Here is a 7,500-nt window from a genome sequence, read left to right on the forward strand (position 1 = left end):
AGGTGCTACTCGTCAACAAAGCAGGAGAGCGGGGGGTTGAAGTGACAAGGAGGACATTTTTTGGATGGGGGTTCAAGGTAGACGGACAAGGTTCAAGTTACGGGGGCCTCGTAGCCTGGTGGATAGCGCGCAGGACTCGTAATTCTGTGGCGCGGGTTCGATTCCCGCACGAGGCAGAAACAAATGGGCAAAGTTTCTTTCACCCTGAATGCCCCTGTTACCTAGCAGTAAATAGGTACCTGGGAGTTAGTCAGCTGTCACGGGCTGCTTCCTGGGGGTGGAGGCCTGGTCGAGGACCGGGCCGCGGGGACACTAAAGCCCCGAAATCATCTCAAGATAACCTCAAGATAGACAGCTGTGGATAGAGGTCAGGACATGACTATACTATCCACTCTATATTAGAGTGGATAGTATAGTCAAGACTATAGTTACTGGTGGAGGAATGTGGTGATATGTGTGAGGTCTGGATGGGTTGTGTGTGTGTGTGTAGTCGTGGTGCCTGGAATGATACTTGAAGTGGCGGGGGGGGGGGGTAAGTCTTGTTGACTTGTCTGTCATTAAGTCTTATAATTGGATTTTTGTGTCAGGTGTAGCTTAGGGCCTCAGGCGAGTGTGTGTGTGTGTGTGTGTAATTACCTAAGTGTAATTACCTAAGTGTAGTTAAAGGATGAGAGCTACGCTCGTGGTGTCCCGTCTTCCCAGCACTCTTTGTCATATAACGCTTTGAAACTACTGACGGTCTTGGCCTCCACCACCTTCTCACCTAACTTGTTCCAACCGTCTACCACTTTGTGGTAGACGTGTGTGTGTGTGTGTGTGTGTGTGTGTGTGTGTGTGTGTGTGTGTGTGTGTGTGTGTGTGTGTGTGTGTGTGCGCGTGGTGTTTGAGTGTGTGAGTGTGTGTGTGTGTGTGTGTGTGTGTGTGTGTGTGTGTGTGTGTGTGTGTGTGTGTGTGTGTGTGTGTGTGTGTGTGTGTGCGTGTGTGTGTGGCAAAAAAACAACAACAACAGTTGATTAACAATTGAGATGCGGACCCAAAGAGCCAGAGCTCAACCTCCACAAGCACAACTAGGTGAGTACAACTAGGATAGTACACACACACATAAGCACACATTAACAGAAGCGTTAAAGTGAATGTAAACAGGTATACCAGCTTCTTCCTGGCAAGGCTATGCCGTTTAATCCATTGATCTAGAATGAATAGAGAAATGAATGAAGTCATTAACGAAAGAAAAATGAATCGCACGCAATAATAATACAATAATTGATAAATAAAACTGGAGTAAGAAACACAAAAGTAATACTGCCCGAAAACATTGCAATTACGGCGCAATAAAAATTTAAATTATGCAATTATTTTTATTAGCATCTATAAAAATATTAATAACAATTCCAGATAATAGAATTAAATGCTAATTACCTCAGCATTACTTTTTGGAGGCAAGATTAATGGAAAGAGTTTTATTTTTTGATAACATGTCTAGAATGTCCCCACGGGCATTCAAGAAGAGTGGGGGATCTAATCTTGAAATTTTGGAGTCTGCGGTTGAATTACCTTAATTCAAAGCGTTGGCCTATTCATATCTAATTATATTCGTCGAGATTAAAAGTGCAATCATGAATGAATGCCTCCTGATTTGGGGATTCATATTCAGCGACACAGATAGTAGGTTTTTATTTTTATTAGTAATTTGGAGCAATGTGGACAACAAACTTTGGAAGCTACGACTGGCTCTGTTAAGTGACACACACACACACACACACACACACACACACACACACACACACACACACACACACACACACACACACACACACGAATGGAAGGCTTTAGGAAGTGATGTGGTGGAGGCTCACTCTATACACAGTTTCAAATGTCGATATGACAGAGCTCATAAGGCTTAAGAACCGGTAGATTGACAGGCGGTTGACAGGCGGGTTAAAAGAGCGGAAGATCAACCCCCCACAAGTACAGCTAGGTGAGTACAACTAGGTGAGCACAAGCATAATTGTTATCGTGAAAATCATTCAAAATCCTTTAATCATTCCTTTTTCCATTGCCCTAATCATCTTTATAACCGTTGGCTTCAATCGTGGATAGAATGGGAGAAGATGAAGGAAAGAGCAGAGGAGAAGGGGAGAGAAGAGGGTAAAGAGGGGTTAGAGAGAAGAGGAGAAAAGGAAAAGAGGGAAAAGTTAATGAAGATAGCGAAAGGAATAAGTTCCATTGCTTTCGAGCTTAAAGCTGACAGTCCAAACTTGAAGTCTGCAGTATTTCAAGCTTTGCTAAAAGATGGTTACAGAAGACAGAAGGAAAGGAGGAAGGAAGGGAAGGAGAAAAGAAGAAGTAAAAGACAGTGGAAGTAAGGGATTGAGAGTGAGAGGAAATCGTATTAAAAATAATAATTTTATATAAAACTTTTTAACCAAATACCTTAAAATAACAGTACGCTGCAGGGGGAATTACAAAATACATAAAACCATTAATAAACATACAATATAGAGCGTGTATTACTCTACACACTGATAAGAAAAACTGCTATTTTTCCTAGTTACTGCTTTTGTAGTTTTCATAGCTACTGATTTTGTAGTTGCTGACTGTAACAAATGACTGACATTTGGAACCTAAATCATTTCTTTTCTCCTGAATTTCCATTTCAGATACAAAATTGGGACATTTTTCCCCAAAAGCATTCAACTTATATTACAGCCTCATAGTACAGTTATTTTCAATCTCAACTCACAATCGGGGGATCTCGGGTTCGACTCCCGGGACGGACAGAAGAGGATGACTGCCTTTGCTTTCACCTGATGCCACTGTTCACCTAGCAGTAAATCGGTATATCAGATAGTTAGGCAACTATTATGGGGATTGCATCATGGGAAGGGTCAGTAGTTCGACCATACGGAGGACCTCAATACACGTCTAAAGTCTACATATATATACACACACCCAGGCCGCCTGTCCCCGACAAGAGCAGTACATGCCTCCAGTATTTTGTTATTTTCTGATAGTATTTGTCAAATGTTATTCAAACATTTCAAGAATAAATCCCCCTGACTGTAAATCCCATGGTTGTAAATCTGCTGTTCTAAATCCCCTAGTTTTAAATCTTTTGTCTGTAGACCAACCGGCTGTAAATCTCCAGGCTGTAAATCCCCTAACTGCAAATCGCCTGGTTATAAATCTACTGGCTGTAAATCCCCCTGGCTGAAAATCACCTGGCTGTAAATCTCCAGTCTGCCAATCATAAAGTTGTGAATTCACTGGCTGTAAATCTAAGGGCAATAAATATTCTGGCTTTAAATCAGCAGACTGTAAATCAGAGCCTTTATTGACAACGGACAAAATTAAAGGCTCTGGCACCGCCTGTTGACTTTATTACACACACACGAGACATTGAGTTAACCGAGCAGTAGGACTGATCGCTGATGCAGTGATTTACTTCAAAAATAGTACAACCAGCATGAAGCTGCTGATGACTGAGCGTCTTACGTTGTGGGTGCCACCGGTAGGTTGCTCACGAAGTTAGTTCAGGTGGTCAACCTTGAGAATATAGGCGTTGTACAGAACATTAAATACCAATATCAATCAAAATAGAAGGTCTCAAGAATTTAGATATCAGTCTTCTCGTGCGTCTCTCTCTCTCTCTCTCTCTCTCTCTCTCTCTCTCTCTCTCTCTCTCTCTCTCTCTCTCTCTCTCTCTCTCTCTCTCTCACTCACTCATAAATAAAGGATGCCTGTGAACCGGTCTGACATTAACTACCACTCCTGAAAGCAATTAAACCCAGGTGGTGAGGTTACTTGTGTCTCCTGGTTGGAAATTCAGGATGACTCGACAAAACTGCACTAATTTGTGTTGACAGGCAAGTGGTTAGTTGGTCCAGGGTGGGTGGGTGTGTGTGTGTGTGTGTGTGTGTGTGTATACTCACCTAGTTGTGTGCTAGTGTATGTGTGTTAATCTTATTTATTGCAAAAAAGCAATCCAATTCATTGCAATATATCTAAATATTATATTATATATATATATATATATATATATATATATAATATATATATATATATATATACCTTATCAAGATCTGCAAGAAAATCACATGCAAAGCTCTATACGAAGTTTGGAACTTATGACATTGGACGCGAAGTTTTAAATTAGATTTGGAGCTTGGCTGAAACGGATCACTGGAGGGGGATTGACGTTCATTATGGACGTGTTGACGTGCAGAATGGACGTGTTGACGTGCATAATGTACGTGTTGACGTGCATAATGGACGTGTTCATGGTCCCAGTTGACGTCGAGAATTTTAATGGTAGTGAAACGTGGCGCGTTAAGACCGCAGACTTTCCCAGCTGTCTGCGTTAATAATGCCCCTGGTTTCACTTTTCATACTCTAGGGTTCTTGGTTAGATCACTTATGAAAAGTTTATATTTTTAAGTTATAAGGGCTTAGATAAGGCAAACAGTGTCCAACGATCAGCGAGTATTTTGGGAGTATTCTGTCCAACGTGCATTGGGAGTACATGGGCTGGAGACCGTTGCAATTGCACTCCCTCAATATTCCTTTCTCCTCCCCTCTCTCCTCGAAACGTCCACCTTCTTTAATTTATCTTTCCTTCCTTCCTTTACGTCCTTGCTTCCTTCCTCCTCCTCTCTCTTTCCGACAGATCTCCTTCTTACTTCTCACTCACCCTTGTTCTATTCCCCTCTTCCCTTTTTTTTTTTTGTTCATCGTCTCAAATATTTTGCATCTTCTTTCTTCCCACTTTATCAAATCCAATTCTCGTTTATTTCTTTTTCTAAGGTGAATCTTGCTTTCTGTTTCTTTCTTCTATCTCTAATTCTCTCTCTCATTCTTTCTCCTTCCCTCCCTCATTCCCTCTCTCTCTCTCATTTCCTCCCTCCCTCCCTCCCTCCCCCTCCTCCACTTCCCCCTTTGCTAATTTGTCCCAATTTTTGTCCCGCGATGTAATTGGGTTACTATCGATCACCAATAACAGCAGATTTTGGACAAAGATTGAAGGCAGTGGTGGTGAGGGAGGGAGGTAGGATGGGTTGAAGGTAGATAGGGAGAGAGAGAGGGAGGGAGAGAGGGAGGGAGGGAGATGTGAGGTAGAGAAGTGAGGTAGCTGGTGGCAAGAATAGAGAAATGCTGGTTGTAGGGATGTCGGTCAAAAGGATTAGATCAGTTTTTGGAACTGATTTGGAACAAAATAATTGTATTCTGTCGTGTTTACTCGCCTAGTTGTGCCTGCAGGGTCGAGCATCTGTTCTTAAGCTCCGCCTTTCGATCATCATTAGTTCAGTGCACAGACTCGATCTTTTTTCACTCGTATTGATTGGTCAAGGAATTCACGTGGAATCATTTGAGTTTCAGGAGCAACAACACCTATAGGCAATCTCTGGTTAAGTTCTGTGTAACCAGTGGGTGGGTGATTTCATGGGGCATAGTTCATAGTGACTTACAGCTTGGGGACCATTCAGTTTGCCTAATTTTCCAGGTTCCTATTTTCTGTTAGGTGAACAGTAGCAACAAATGAAAAGATACGTTAGTCAAACGAAGAAACAAATACTGGATAGACGCCGATAATTCAGTGTGCATCTATATTCTTTATTGCTACATTGAGATTCTGGAATAGGTAATTGGTAGCTTTTGTGTCTCTTGTTGTTTCGATGAGTCTATAACCTAGATTCTTGAGAAAATTCAAATTGTGATGATCCTGTTCTCTTTACTTATATATAAATATATATAAATATATATAAATATATATATATATATATATATATATATATATATATATATATATATATATATATTTTATATATATATATATATATTTTATATATATATATATATATTTTATATATATATATATATATATATATATATATATATATATATATATATATATATATATATATATATATATATATATATACGATGACCATATATCCAATCGTTCATCCTGATCTATGTACTCATACTCAAAACACATTGTATGCATATTTAATGCATATTCTCTAAATATGCAAATATTCAATATTCTGCAAATCTAATTATTATATTCCCAATGCATATCGTATACGTATGTTGTACCTTTTATCTACATATGCACAATTTTCATTTAAAGCATATATCTCTCACATATGGCTGTGGAAAAGAGTGAAATGTTTTAAATATGTGTTTTGTTGTGCTTCCAGCTTTGAGCAGCAGTCAATCTCTCTCTCTTTCTCTCTCTCTCTCTCTCTCTCCCTCTCTCTCTCTCTCTCTCTCTCTCTCTCTCTCTCTCTCTCTCTCTTTCTCTGTGTCTCTCTCTCTTTCTCTCTGAATTCATCCCTCGCAATGGGCATATTATCTTACACTCTACGCTCTCATCCCTAGAGGTCGTTACCTCCTCGACTTACAGTAATCAGACAACTAAAGTGCATATCATCTTGCAACATGATTCAGTCTGCAATAATAATAAATAATAAATAATAATGATAATAATAATAATCCTTATATTGAATTTTTGAAAAATTTGATCTGCTATATATCGACTTTAATTAGTTTCTTCTTATTAATATAGGTTTTAATTATTAATATACGTATGATAATAATAATAATTACCTATTATTTTGGTTAATTTACAGGATTTAATTACAAACGTGTGTGAACTGTTTGATATGGAAAAAAAATTATTTTATTTGCATTCAATGTAGTTGATGTATGTCCATGTGGTCACCCAATCAGTTACCAGCCAATTCCAAGCCGTGCTTAACCTGACACAAAGACAAGCATCATCCTCGCCGTAGGTAGATTGACGCCGGCTAAGCAGCCTGTTTTCTTGATTGGCCACTCCGTAAGAAATCCAATCTCCTACATGACTCAGAAACGAACCCAACCAAGCCATCCAGCCTTCCGAGTCCGATGCATAGAAAACGGAGATATTTGTGAGCAGTGACTTTTATAATAGGTTGTATTTGTTACGTTGGGTATTACAGCGTACACAAAAATGCGACCTGATAGTTGTAAAGACGGGTGATTCTATAAGCAGTGGTGTAATGTTCTTGGTCTACAAGATCTAAGGAGGAGGAGGAGGAAGAAGTGGGAAAGAGATTTAAGGAAGGAGGAGGAGGAAAATAAATAAGTAAAAGAAGCAGGTGAAGGAAAAAAAGCATGTAAAAAGAGATTAAAGTATTAAAAAAAGTGAAGGACACGCCCCCTTCCCTACAGCACGAGTCTTCAGAAGCACGTAAAGTGCGCTGAAAAGCACGTGCCTAGTTGAATCATTAGTTCATACAGCCATCTCCCTCCTTCCCCCTGTTGTATATCCCCCCCAAGGTCCACCCCTCCCCTCTCATATATATCCCCCAGGGTCCACCCCACCACCTCATATATACCCTCCAAGATACACGCCCCCCTCATATATCCCTCTAGATCCAACTCTCGTATCATATATCACCCCCCTCCCCCTACCCCCATCCGCCTCCCTTAGTATTTTTTCTACTTCGGGATACT

General features: G+C 40.0%; 2 protein-coding genes across 5 annotated transcripts in view; one reads left to right on the forward strand and one right to left on the reverse strand.

Annotated features, from left to right (window-relative positions):
• The window catches only part of LOC123759100 (gamma-aminobutyric acid type B receptor subunit 2), a 331,390-nt gene that overhangs the window by 303,665 nt on the left and 20,225 nt on the right, over positions 1 to 7,500 (forward strand).
• LOC138364892 (uncharacterized) overlaps positions 1 to 7,500 on the reverse strand; it is a 425,505-nt gene that overhangs the window by 243,183 nt on the left and 174,822 nt on the right. The window lies entirely within an intron of this gene.

The sequence above is a fragment of the Procambarus clarkii genome, chromosome 15 (genome assembly GCF_040958095.1).
Source record: "Procambarus clarkii isolate CNS0578487 chromosome 15, FALCON_Pclarkii_2.0, whole genome shotgun sequence".
NCBI classification, from domain to species: Eukaryota; Metazoa; Arthropoda; class Malacostraca; order Decapoda; family Cambaridae; genus Procambarus; species Procambarus clarkii.